The sequence below is a fragment of the Protopterus annectens genome, chromosome 7.part0 (genome assembly GCF_019279795.1).
Source record: "Protopterus annectens isolate FY-2018-M chromosome 7.part0, PAN1.0, whole genome shotgun sequence".
In the NCBI taxonomy this organism is placed as follows: Eukaryota; Metazoa; Chordata; order Ceratodontiformes; family Protopteridae; genus Protopterus; species Protopterus annectens.
Window position 1 is genome coordinate 1,283,523,643 of NC_056739.1, and position 13,585 is coordinate 1,283,537,227.

The 13,585-nt window shown below is 39.9% G+C and overlaps 1 protein-coding gene across 2 annotated transcripts in view; it reads left to right on the forward strand.

Moving 5' to 3' along the window:
* The window catches only part of FRMD4B (FERM domain containing 4B), a 2,055,076-nt gene that overhangs the window by 879,811 nt on the left and 1,161,680 nt on the right, over window positions 1–13,585 (forward strand). The gene's annotated exons all lie outside the window — the stretch shown is intronic.

A 13,585-nucleotide genomic window follows, 5' to 3' on the forward strand; every position in this document is an offset into this window, starting at 1 on the left:
GAGTGTCAAGTAGAGGGGAACAATAACCTCTTTTTTCCTGGATGAGAACTCTTTTATGATGAGGTGTGCCACGTAGAAGGACTTCCTGACTACTGTGATGATGTGACTATCAAAGGAGAGACTACTGTCCTCCTGGGTCCCAAGGTCTGTTATCACACATTCGGTGTTAAGTAGATTGCTGCCTATGTGGTAGTTCATGGGTACAGAGTTTTTACCAAAGGGGATGACGCTGCACTTTTTGTCATTGAACTTGAGGCCATGGCTCTGACACCAGGCATCTGTCTCAGAGAGGCCCTTCTGTAGGATGTCCACATCATTTAGGGACTTGACTATGGCTCCTAGTTTGCAGTCATCTGCGAACTTCGTTAGCCTTCTGTGTTAGCACGTACTTCAGAGAAGTAGATACTAAACAGGAGAGGTCCCAGGACTGAACCCTGTGGTACTCCACTTGTCACTGGTTTGAGGTCAGATTTGGAGTCTGCAACTTTTACAGTGTGGATTCTGTCAGTGAGCCAGTTCGCAACCCATCTTATGATGTAGGGATTTATACCTAGTTTAGTGAGTTTAGCTATAATTCCAGAATGGGGGATGGTGTTGAAAGCTTTGGCGAGGTCAAGATAGGCTGTGTGAACCACCTGACCCTCATCTACGGCTTTGGTGACTGCCTCAAAGAAGTCGATCAGGTTCAGGAGGCATGATCTGCCTTTCAGAAACCCGAACTGGGCGGGATCCAGAGTTTGGAGGTTACCAATGTCTTTGCTTATGAGTTCCATGATGATACGTTCCATGGCCTTGCAGTCCAGGCTCGTCAGGCTAATAGGGCTATAGTTCCCCAGATCAGTGGTGGCTCCCCCTTTGTGGAGTGGGATAACTGTTGCTGTGTGCCATTCAGTGGGCACAAAGCCTGAGGCGAGGCTATTATTGAACATGGTGCTTTGGTGTGGAGCCAAGAAATAAAGTTACTAGCAATGCACTTTATATGCACATTAATGCAAATGGTAGCCATTCTTTTAAGTTTATGACACTAACTAGGCTCCATGAAACATTAAGAGGTGGTGATTTAGTAAATCAAACAGAAACTGAAGAAATGAAGTGGATAATGAACTTACGTTCAGATCACCCACGAGGTCTGAATGCATTTGTTCCTTTAAAACCTGCACTAAAAGGAAAACCTCTTCAGCACTCTAAATAACCTAATTGAAAGGGTGTATACGTTGCTATGGCTACTAAGTATCTTTGAATGAGTGAATACCAGAGAATGAAAGTATTTAACAGGAAGTTTTACTGGCTACCATTTAGGATTTGAGAAAGGTATTACACTGAAAGCGTTTATCCGGTTTATGAGCCATTGTGTTTTATTTTATCATTGTTTTATTTTTATTAAAAGTTTTCAAGTTTCAAGTTTTTAGCAGGATTGGTGGCAGAACCTTTCTTTCTCTGAAACTTATATTAAAGCTAAAATCTTTGTGTTTAACTGGCTGTCACAAGACTGTATCATACTTTTAAATAGGAGTGCTTTTTTTTCCCTGTAAGTTTAAACGTAATGTAAAGTAACTGAAAAACATTTTTTTTTTCTGTGGAGAAATTGTGTTTATTTTACCAAGTTTACACAGCTTTTACTTTGTGCTGGATAAGCTCATCCCCACTTTGGTATAGTGCTTTTAAACATCAGCACTTTTACAAAAAACTAAGTGAAGTATAGTCAATTAACTAACAGTGAAAAGTAAAATATATTAAATTGCTAATGCTGAAATATAATTCAAGAAAATCCAATCTAAGTAGAAATAATATGTAATATGTAACAATAAGCAATATAACGGAGAAATAGAAGACAGCTACATAATTATAATTGTAGAAAGGAGTTATGATAGAAAATAAAATAAAGTTTGCCAAAAACAAGCCCACAGGATTATAACTTGATAGCCAGAAGTCAAAGTCCTGTTGCACTGTAGTCCGCAGTTCAATAGACAAAGCGCTGAAGTTTCAAGTGTGTTGGGTTGTTGGCTCTTTGGCAAAATAAATGATATCAGGTATCTCTGAAAAATATGACCTCCAGAAGGAGTGGAATTAGACGCAACTGAAAATAAAAAAGCAAAATCCAACAATCCCAAAACATGACAAAGAAAAACATGAGTAATAGCAATCAAGTTGAAGTTTTTGACAGTGAAATTCATCAAGGCAGGGATCATGCACAGTTAAGAGGTTGCATGTTGCTTGTGAATATTTTGGAAAGGAGTGGGCTTAATACAGAGCCTTGGTTCATTCTCACAGTGTGGGTTGTAGCATTGAGAGCATCAGTCTAGAGGAAGGCTTGAGTCTGACATAAGAGGTAGCTTTTATACCATTTTAGTGTAGTGGGATTTAGGAAAGTTTTGGGGGAGGATGCTTCAAAGGACCTAGTTGAGTGACTCCCTTACTTGTGCCCTTTCATTCCTCTTGTGACTGATAGACACAGTTACCTTGGCCTGTTTGTTCCCAGCTCAGGAAGCCTATTCAGTCCATTTGTTTCTAAGGGAGATGAGAATTGAGTTCTTAGAAGTGGGCCTGATGCCTGGTCCTAATAGTGTTCCCCTCCCCACCTTACCCATCCCCACAGTCAGCCTGCCTGATGCTTAGTGGTTGCCTTAGCTGGAAGATGAGAGATTTGAACTTCTCCACTTTTTCATATTCTAACAAAGCAGTGTATGTACTGAGAGCAGAGTGAACCATAGGCCTCTTCTGATGGTGATCATCTGCTGGTTCACCAGCAGGTGTTGCCACTGTGTCAGGCCGGACCACCTTCCTCCCCCATGGATGCGTGAGCTGGTGCTGCTGACGTTTCAAGCTAAGCCTACCCCCAGATGGTCTCTCAGGTGCCTGTGCAACTAATTAATCACAATTTCCTTGTAACATAGTCAGGACTTCTACCCAATGAGATGTTGTTAGGTCAAGGTTTAAAGCCCTAGAGAGGAGGACCAGTTGATAGTAGCATTAAAACATTTGAAAGATCAAGAAAAAGAGATCCAGTAGTTCTGCTGATGCTAAGTTTGTGGTCATATTCTGTGAATGGTAGTTACGCAGTTTTGGTACTATACCTTGCACAAAATCCATGCTAACATTGAGAGGAGGTTGTTTTGATTTAGATGTTCAAGAAGTTATTTGTCTATACATATTTCTAGTATATTGGAAAGAGGACAGACCAAGGCAAGTGGGTTATAATTTGCCAGAACAAGATGATTTCATTATTGTGCATTAGGATAATGAATTTTGCCTTCCATATTTTGCGAATATTGGAGTCTTGTTTATTAAGATGGATACTGGCTAGACAATGCCATCAGCTTCTGAGCTTAAGTTTTCTGTAGGAAGTTTGTCAATAGCAAGCGTTTTTTTTAAATTACAGAAAAGTTTTTTTTTTTTTTTTAAATAAAGTCAGTAGATTCTGGAATAAATTTGAAAGATGAAGTTTCCCTAGATGACCCTTTTTTTAGGTTGGAGGGTTGGGTATGGGAAATGACTAACATCCTTTTAGGCAGTGTTCTTTAAATTTGTAGGTTATTTCATGGATGGAAGACTTTGGGATAGGACAGGGCTGGTCTCTTTTCTCCTTGATTTATTAGGTGAAATCTGTTAGACCAGAAGGCTAAGTAGAAGTTCAAGAGCTTACCAGGGGTGCCATCATTCAGGCACCCATGGAGGTGTATTATATGCTTACTGACACAAAAGCAGAAACAGTCTATCTTTTAGGGTCTTTAATGTGGTCCAGGTGGACAGCAATACTAAGCTAGTGGCCCTAGAGCCCTTACAAGCTTAGCCATGTTAATCCCAAGTTGTCCCATCTAGCCTTATTAAGTGAACATATTTTGCAGAGCTAGTCTATGGTCAATATCAGCTCCCTCTGTCCATGAGGGACATGGCTGCCACCCCTGGGGTGAATTTGTGGTCTCCCATCCATTTATCCAGGTTGCTCTTGAATAGAGTCAGTGAGGAGCTCTGCTTCACGCCAACTGGAAGTTTGTTCCAGAGGAGCAGCAGTCTCTGGGAGATATTTGTCTCTCCAGCATGTTCTGTTAATGTTACAGGCTAAGTTAAAATCCCTAGAGTGAGTGACTCTTATGTTGTTAGAATTGTGTATATGAAGCATATCTATTAGGGCAGGGTCGGAGACGGTCCTGTAGGCCAGGCACAAGTCTCCTGTTAATATCCTGTATGATACAGAATACAGTGACAGGGCTTTTACAGTATCCATGTATGTCATAGGTTGGAGGCCATGTATTTTCTTGGTGAAGAACCTCTGTGGTCTCTCCAGCTGCTGCAGGTGTTTGTTCAGATACATGCACAAAGGAGCATTGTACTCTGTTAGTGGTCTGATGAGGGTCGATACAGTGGGACTATAACATCCTTAGACCTGAATGCATTGCCCTTACTTATGAGGTGTGCAACGTAGAATGCTTTTCTTATAACAGAGGAAACTTGGTGGTCAAAGTTCAGATTGCTATCTACCTGTGTTCCTAAGTCTCAGATCACTTGCTTTGAACTTAGGGGGTGTTGTCAGTACTGTAGTTAGTGGGGAATTCTACTTTGCCAACGGGAATAATAATGCACTTTTTTTGCATTTAGTTTTAGACCATGGCTTTGGCACCAGTCATTTGTCTGTGTTTGCCCTTCCTGTAGTATGTTAACATCATTGGGGAACTCAGTGTTTGCAGCCAATTTGCAGTCATCAGCGAACTTGGTAAGCCAAAGGCCATTTAATTTAGCCTGGGCCCAAGCACAGAACCATATGGCATACCACTGGTGACGGGTCTACTGGTAGAGATGGAGTCACCAACTTTGAGGGTATGTGTTCTGTTGGTGAGCTAATTGGCTACCCGTCTAATGACATGAGGGTTAACCCCTAACTGAGAGACTTTTTCAATGATACCTGAGTGGGGGATTGTGCAAAATCCTTGGCCAGGTGAAGATAGGCAGTACGCACTGTCTTGGCTTCATCCGGGGCTTTGGTGACTTTCTCAAAGACATCCACCTGGTTTAATAAGCATGGCCTACCATTAACAAAGCCAAACTGGGTTGGGTCTAGAGTTTGAAGGTTGCCTGTGTCCTTGTTGATAAGGTCCCTGATGATTCTTTCCATGGCCTAGTTAGATTTATGGGTCTGTAGCTCCCAGGGTCTGTTGATGCCCCCCCCCCCCCTTTGTGCAGGGGACTTTTGCTGTTCTCCACTCTACTGGAACAAAGCCAGTTCTCAGGCTATGGTTAAAAAGAGTGCTAAATGGGTCTGCTAGGTCCTATTTTAGATTGCTTAATAAGCATCCTGGGATATTGTCTGGTCTCACTGAAGCTGTGTTTTTGGCCTTGGAAAGTGCAGATAAGACCTGATCTCTCGAAGTAATAGGCAGAGGATTGGTGTTGAGTATGCTTTGGGGTATGGCTGGTGGGGCCAAGGGGGTGACATTTGCACCAAATCTGTCAGCTAGCAGGTTGGCAATTTCCTCTGGTGCAATATGAGTGGTACCATCTATTACCAGTTTTGCACAAAGCTTGAGCATTCCTTTTTAGGTTTCGGATGTAATTAAAGAATGCCTTATGATGATTATCCTTAGCTAGGGATGCTATTTTAGCTTCATACTTAGCTTTAGAGGATTTCACAAGATTTTTCATTTGCTTGTTCAAGCTGTGTAGGGAATTCTTCTTCTGTTGAATCAGTTCCCTCTTATTCTTAGACATAAATTTATTCCTCTTGTTATATAACCTGTTTATACTTGAAGTCCACCAGGGTGGCATGTTTTTTTTTGGGACGACCTGGTTTTGATCCGGTCAGGTACAGCCAAGTGTATACAGCTGCTGTGTTTGTATAGGGCATCAGAATACACCTCTGCATAGGAGTCATTGTTTTCTGTGACTGCGAGAGGTATAAAACCTTTTATACAATCACTTAGTAGTCTGAAGTTAGCTTTGGAAAAGTTCTTCATTTTTTTGCTCCCGTGTGGGTGTCAAGTCCAATAGTTACTTCAAAAGAGACAGTTTTATGGTCCGACCTTACCAAAGAAAGCATCACACAGTGGGAGGTGCAGTGGCTCCCCATGTTGATGATTATTATTATTTCTAGGATATTTGAGTCCCATGTGGGGGTGCAGACTATCTTTTCTACAACATTTGAATTAACAAAATCTTGGAACCTCTGGGTGAGCGTGTTTGCGCTCGTATATGTCACCCAGTTAATGGAAGGATGTTGAAATCACCCATGGCTAAGGTGTTGGGCTGTATGGAGAGAGATTCCAGTAAGTCTAGGTAGATGGTTGCTTTTTTTGGTTCATGGTGGGGGACCTGTAGCAATGATGTGGTAGGGTATTTTGCCTTGAGTTAATTTGACATGGAGTAGTTTGAGAGAGTCATGGTGTTTGACCAGTCTCGAGGTGTACTTGGCTTTAATGAAGATAGATACCCCTCCACCTTTGGTTCTTTTACACTCATTTTGAGGTCTCTGTTTGTGAAAGGCATTGTAACCTTGCATGGCCGGGGTGCTCTCTGCATCCTTGAACCATGTCTCACTGTGACTGCACAGACATCAGCATCTTCCAAGGTCAGGAGTGCTTCCAGGGAGTGCAGCTTCATGTTTAGACTTCTAGCATTAAGCAGCAGAACCTTGAGTTTGCCTCAGGTGGATTTTGTTACATCGGAAATTTTGTTTATTGACATTGCTTATAAAAGGCACTATGGAGGAGGCAAGCACCTTTGCCAGTGTCCAAAAGCCTGGAGGAGACAGGTGCACACCATCTCTAGTCTGTCAACTATGTCATCCCAGGCTGACAGATACTGGATCCTGCTGGACTGACATCAGACGTTAAGCCATTTGTTGAAGTCGATCATTTTTTGTTTATACTGTGGCATCATCCTGAGAGAAGGTAGAATGCTACTTAGGACTAGGGTCATACTTGCCTGGGACACACAGTCTGAGGGTTCAGTCATGTCTCTCTTCATATAGTCCAGAGAGGTATGTCTCAAGTCATTCACCCCAATATGAACTATGACCAAGTCATAAGGGTACTTGTTGTTGATTAACCTGGGTGCATGCATGATCTGATATATCCTGGCACCTGACAACCAGCTGACTGTGACCTTCTCCTTGTCTAGCCTGGTGAGGGGAACATCTTTGTGTCTCACTATGGAATCACCTATGACCAGGACATTTGGTTTAGAGGTGTTTTGCCTTAGGGGCTTATTTGTTGAGGCACATTTGTATGTGTTATGTGTAGTGTTTCTGTTTGCGTAACAGTGTGTGCACTTTGTTTATGTTTGGGAGGTCTCTGAACTTTTGGTAGACTTCTAGTGAGTACCTTCGCATATGTGGGTCTGTGTGCATGTATTTAGTTTGTGTGAGAGGTGAAGAGTGTGTACTGCCAACCCGTTTGGTATCTGGTTTGTCGTTACATGAGCAAAGTGATTCCAATTTCATAGTCTACTTACATCTCTCACATAGGGTGTTTGTTTGCTGTAGGAGTAAATGGTTATCGGTATACATGAGGCAATTACAACATTGCCTCAGTATTCCCATGTCAATCGAGCTGGCTGGAGAAATGATGGGAAACTGTCCATTATAGCAGGTTCTAGTAGTATGAGCTATTATGGAAAGGAGTGGGTTAGACTGACCGTTTTTTGCACAAGGACTATCAAGCTATTAGGGACAAAAGTGGGTTAGATTGACCAGTTTTTGTTCTAAGACTATCAAGGGTTGTTAAATTGAGGGTTGTGGATGATAGGTGTGGCAACACTGCTCAGAGTGAAACTAAGTTGCCTTTAGTGCAACAGAGGACCTTGTGAATGTTCCACTGACAGTTGTCTAGGGAAAAATTGTGTTTCAAGGTGTTTGTGTCTATACAGGGTACCACTAACACCCCACTGAGCGATGCACAGCAACAAGCAAATATAAGGCTGAAATACAAGTGAGATTAAACAGTTTTAAGCTAATCTACTAATAGGAAAGTATACAAAGAACATTCCTTCAGCGATCCCTAGCTCAGACAAGGCTAGAGCCACAGTCTTTTGCCACAAGGGTGCATGGGAGCCTTTCTTAATGTAAGATGGCTGGTTTATAAGTATAACAAAAACCGTGTAGATTCAGCAGGTCTGAACCTAGACTATGTTATCTAGGCTGAAAATACAGTTGAAAACAAGTGCAGAAAATATGCAGTCACAATAGTAAAAAAAACAAACAGAAAAAATGCAGTCATGCAATTTAAAAAGTACAATAGAGCCACAAAATATACTTATTTTGTGGCTCTATTGTACTTTTTAAACTGAGCCACAAAATAATACTTATTTTCTTGATACAGAAATCTCAAGTGTTTCCCCAACTTAAACAGACCAGGCTACCTCCCAGTGCACTAGATGGAAAATCCATTGACCTCTTGATGTAAAAACAAGTTCTTGCTAGAGTGCCAGCATACACTACTTTATCCAACAGCTAGCTAGAAAATGAATTCAGATCAAGTAAATTGGTAGAACTGACAACAAGAGGCAAAATGCACTTTTTCAATACAAGCACAAGGAAAGGTAAATAAATGATTCAATATTATCAACAGCAGTGTAGAAAGGGAGTTACGTATTAAGCTCAATTGACAGTAGAGGTGGGCAGCTTAAAATCACCAGGTTTAAAAAGCACTTCAACAAATGGGTGGGCAGGTGGAAAACACTAGCAGGGAATCACCAGCATTGCATTAGTTAGGCAGGCTTGAAATCTTTTCAGCAAAAGACAAATGCCCAGAAATTCACTGTATATTTAAGTATCACACAAGGACAATTAACCAATGAAAAAAAAAAATCTGTGAGATGTGCAGACTAGATAATTTAAGTGTCTACCTCTTACATAGAAAAAAAATGCCAGGCCAAGCAGATTTCTTAAAACAGAAAACAAAATGGAGTAGATAAAACAGAAAGCAGTTCTGTCAGTCACAGCAAAAAAATATAGGTTTACTTTCCTCACCCAGCAGGGAATCATCAGCAGTAGTAACCACAAGGTGAAAAATACTGAGAGCAAAATCCAAAACTCAGAATCCACAATTCCCTCAGTCAGGCACACTGGTTACGAGGAAAACGACAATTCAAGTTGTACAAGGTATTTAAGTGCTTTGAATTATTTGTAATCATTCCGTTAACTTATTGCTGGAAGTGTATGTTAATTGACAATACTTTTTAAGTGCTTTGAATTTTGGATTGTATTATTCTGATGAAGTTCCCTTGTAGAATGAAAGTGCTTAATCTGGAGTTTTGTACTGAGAATTTGGAGTCTCGCTGTTATTAAAATACCTTGTACAACTTGAATCATTGAATCACCAGCAATGCTTTAGTTTATGCAGGTCCTTGACTTGCTCTAGGTGGCTTAACGAGCACCTATATCACTGTGGCACATCCTTTGCAATCCTTTGACTCTGTGTTTCTGCGCAGAACCTTGCATGAGAACGCCAAGCCCACATTTTCTGGTCTTGGTGCTGTGCAGTCTTCCACTTGTGTGGTTATAATTGGCTTACTAGAACCACGTCACCTTCACCTCTGGTTGGGCAAGCTACCAATGGCTTCTCACTCCCATCCTCCCATCGTGGCTATTGTAGCACCTGAGCATTTAGTCATATTCAGGTCATCTGGTTCATAATCAGGGGTTCAGCCCTCTGAGCCAAGCACTTCCTGACATTTGTTGAACGTTTTTCTTTATGTGCTCATAGTTACATGCCTGTTTGTCAGATTTCTAAATTATGTAGTCTGCACTACTAATCCATTTGGTACAAAGATTATCTTTCCTTCCTAACTAATTTGTTGAAATGCATGTAGTACTCATATATTTTTATCACTTTTAACTGTCTTTGAAATGTATTTATAGTTTGGAATAAAAGAAAGTCTTTTTGATTTGTTTAATGTTCCTTCTGCCTCTGTAGTTTTACAACAATTATTGCGTTCTGATTTTGAGTCCTTTTTTACTGTGCAACTTTCATTGGTTTCATATATTTCAAGCCTGACTTTTGCATAAACTCCACAGTACCTTGTAAAAGGTATACTGCATATACCCTCTGTAACCACTCATTACAAAAATACAACTGCTAAGAATAACATCAACATTTTCATTCACCACCTTATAACTTATATGTCAGAAAGAAAAATAAAATTACAATCAACCTATCTTGCATTTTACAAAAACTTAGTAGATTAGAAGAATAATTATCACCTAGTCATTACCACTGATCTGTAAATTTATCCTTCTTTCTACAAGCTGTCTTCCCTGCCACACAAATCAGTCACATACTTGTTGTTTCTCTACTGTCCTCTTGCACTTTAGTCTCCTTGTCAAATGTCTCATTAAACAGAACATGACAAGTAATATTAGACCATGAGCAACTTCTCTTCTTCCTTGTTGTATCCCAAAATTCTCTACTTTCATATCTAGTAAGTTCATTATCTTTGCTTTCCTTTGACTCCTTACAGTTTCTGTTCCAGCTATCTGCCATTCTGGGGAAAATGCTCTAATCACCAAATACTTCTCCTGTCCTTCTAAAACAGGTTACCCTGTTTTACCTGTCTTCTTTTGACTTATTCAAATAGTAATGACCTCTTGGGATGGTATCTCAAACCTGGTTTCTCACCAGGTATGTCAGAAATCTCAGGTACTTTTTTTAACCCAAGATAGCTGCACACTGATCAACAGCTTGACTTCATCTCTCCCATTGTGAAAAAAAAGAAACCAAAACACAAGGACTCGGAACTCTTATTATTATTAGTAAATTCAGTTACTGGCTAGTAAGTACACTGTCTGATTGTCAGCAAAGAAGAAACTAAGAGAACCTGAAAGAAAATCATGTAGAAAAGGTAAAAGGAAAACACTGACTGGTAAAAACCTGCAGCTGTTTAGCAAAAAGCAGTTCAAGCTCCAGCTTTGGTGCAAGACATTGCTTCCAGTAATCTAGGGGGAAAAATAATTTAAATAGCTGATTAAAAATAAACAAATGGGAGGGCAGGTGGGAAACACTAGCAGGGAATCACCAGCAGTGAAGGCTCGGAAAATGGAAGCAGCCTTAAACAGATATTCAGATAAGCTGATACAAATGCAAAAAGCAGAAGTTGAAATGAAGAAAAGGCTGGCTGAGTATGAGAGTGCTCAAGAAGAGATGTTTCAAAAAATGGTAGAATTAGAGGACAAAGCACATAGGGAACATCTGAGATTTTTCTGCTGTACCAGAGAAACTAGAAGGAACAGATGGTGTTAATGTTATGAAGGCACAAGTAAACTGGGCTGAAGCTGTTAATTGAAAGGGTACACCATGTGTATGCACCAAATCTGGCATTCAAGACCTGTATTAGTAAAGATGCAAACCTACCAGCATAAAGAATTTATCCTAACAAAACTTTGGCAAAACGGCAAAGTATTAAAGGTTGGAGACAGTAGAGTATTTGTGGAAAGTGATTATTCACTGTGCATCAGACAGAAGAGGAACACATTTATTCCAGTAATCAGGGAATGTTAAGGTGTGAGATTCAGAATATTTTTTCCTGGAGGGTCAAAGTCATTTAGTGGCAGAACAGGCTAAAGAAGAAATACAAAAGTTTATCCAACAAAAAGTGAGCCATCAAGTAGAAGGGGACTCTGTTTCTCATTATTCTGATAATAAAGCACATAGAGACACTTTGCCAATGAAACCTTTTCCACTATTCCAAAGGAAAATTGAACTGGAATCTGCAGTTGGGAGGTTGAGATAAAAAGGAAGAAGACTATCAACATGGAAATTAGTGAATAAATGTGAGACTGCAAGGTAAAACACATGGCTGCATAAGAAAAAGTGGAAAGAGTGGACTTTTTTGACTTTGTTAAACTTATGGAGAACTCAAAAGCATTTGCCTCACTTTAAGTCATTAATGTTTGAAAGGACACTGTTGGGAGGGCAAGAACTAGGAAGAACCTAGCTGTAATAAAAATCTGTTGTATTTTTATGAAACTTTTCACAATATAAACTACATGTCTTATAAAAAAGTATTCTTAGTTGCACTTTTATGTGATAAAGTTACTAAAGTAAACAGGTACTTTTTACCTTCTTCTCTTCCTTCTTTTTTAGTATTAAGAAATATAGGCATTACAGTGCAAAACAAAAAGAAAGGCTTGACAAAATCATGTTTAAGTTAATAAGCTTAAGAATACTTCAAAAAGCAACTAAACATTAATTTCTGACATGCATGGATCTGTACTTGTCAGGAAATTGTCTAATGAATGTTTCTTCTTCTCTCGATTAACATATCTGCCTGGTATCTACCTAAACTGTCTACATATATTACTCTCTCTGCAGTTAGTACCTATGCTATTAAATGTATCTTTGTTGTACTATGTCATGATATTACTCTGATTTTTTTTTTATTTTAGGCATTGCTACATTCCTTGTAAATAACTTGATGCTAAACAAATTTCTCAAACATATTGTTACTGCATTCTCAAAACACTGTACTTTTGCCTTGTATATATTTATATTGTATATTTCTGTCTGTTTTTGTATTGTTAAGTATCTTACAACTTGAATTGTTAGGCTTTTCCTATTTTTTAATTACTTTACTGGAGCTTTTCTCTTCAGGTCTCCATTGAAAAAGGACTCTCTGAACCTAGTAACTAATATGGTTAACAAATGTAAAAATAAATAAGTACAAATAAGCTGTAATCTTGTATTGTTGAGATGGGGTATGGGATGAAAAGTACATAGATCATAATATATGTTTTTTCTTACTGTTGCATCAGTGAATGTCTAAATTAAGACCGTTGGCTTAAATATAATAAGCTGTGGTGCCCAACCACTACCCCAGTAATCAAGTAGCCTCAATCCTCATCACTGGCAACAGTGGGGGGATGTACAAACTGGGAGGATGACAGGTACACATACAGTATTTTCAGATGCATCTCTCTGCATCAAGTGCAGTTTCCCTTAAGAGCACACAGAGACCACACTCAGTCTGGGGCTGGTTTCTCTCACCTTCTCCAGATCCCCAATAAGACTCCCCACTGGAAAAGCGATAGAGTTGAGATCTCAGCTGAGTGGCCAGGCCAAGGCCTCCAGCACCCTCTTTTTCCAACCAGTGCTTCATGTCCCTGCCCCAGTAGCTGATACACATACACCCTTTGAGGTTTGAGTTATCCACACACACACACACACACACACACACACACACACACACACACACACACACACACACACACACACACACACATCTGGGAAAGGCTGGCACAGGTTTACTGTCTATCCCCCCTTTTGCCCAGACTATAAGGTAGTTTCCCCTGCCACCAGTCACTCTTATCAGCTACTTTAAGGCCCTTAACAAGGGGTGGACAATCTTACTGTGTAATGTTACTATCAATGCAAATGATAGTTTGACCAAGTGCAAGGCTATTAGGAGTGGCCCACAGTGTCACCAAATAAATATGCAAGTACTTTCAGAACTTAAATATGTCTCACAAATATCAGCCACAATGATAGGTTTAAATATATGTAATAATAAATAATACAAGAACAAGAAAATGCTCAGCAAATAATCACAGTTACATTAGAGTTCCAAATCGCAGGAAATATTTAAAACAACATTGCAGGAC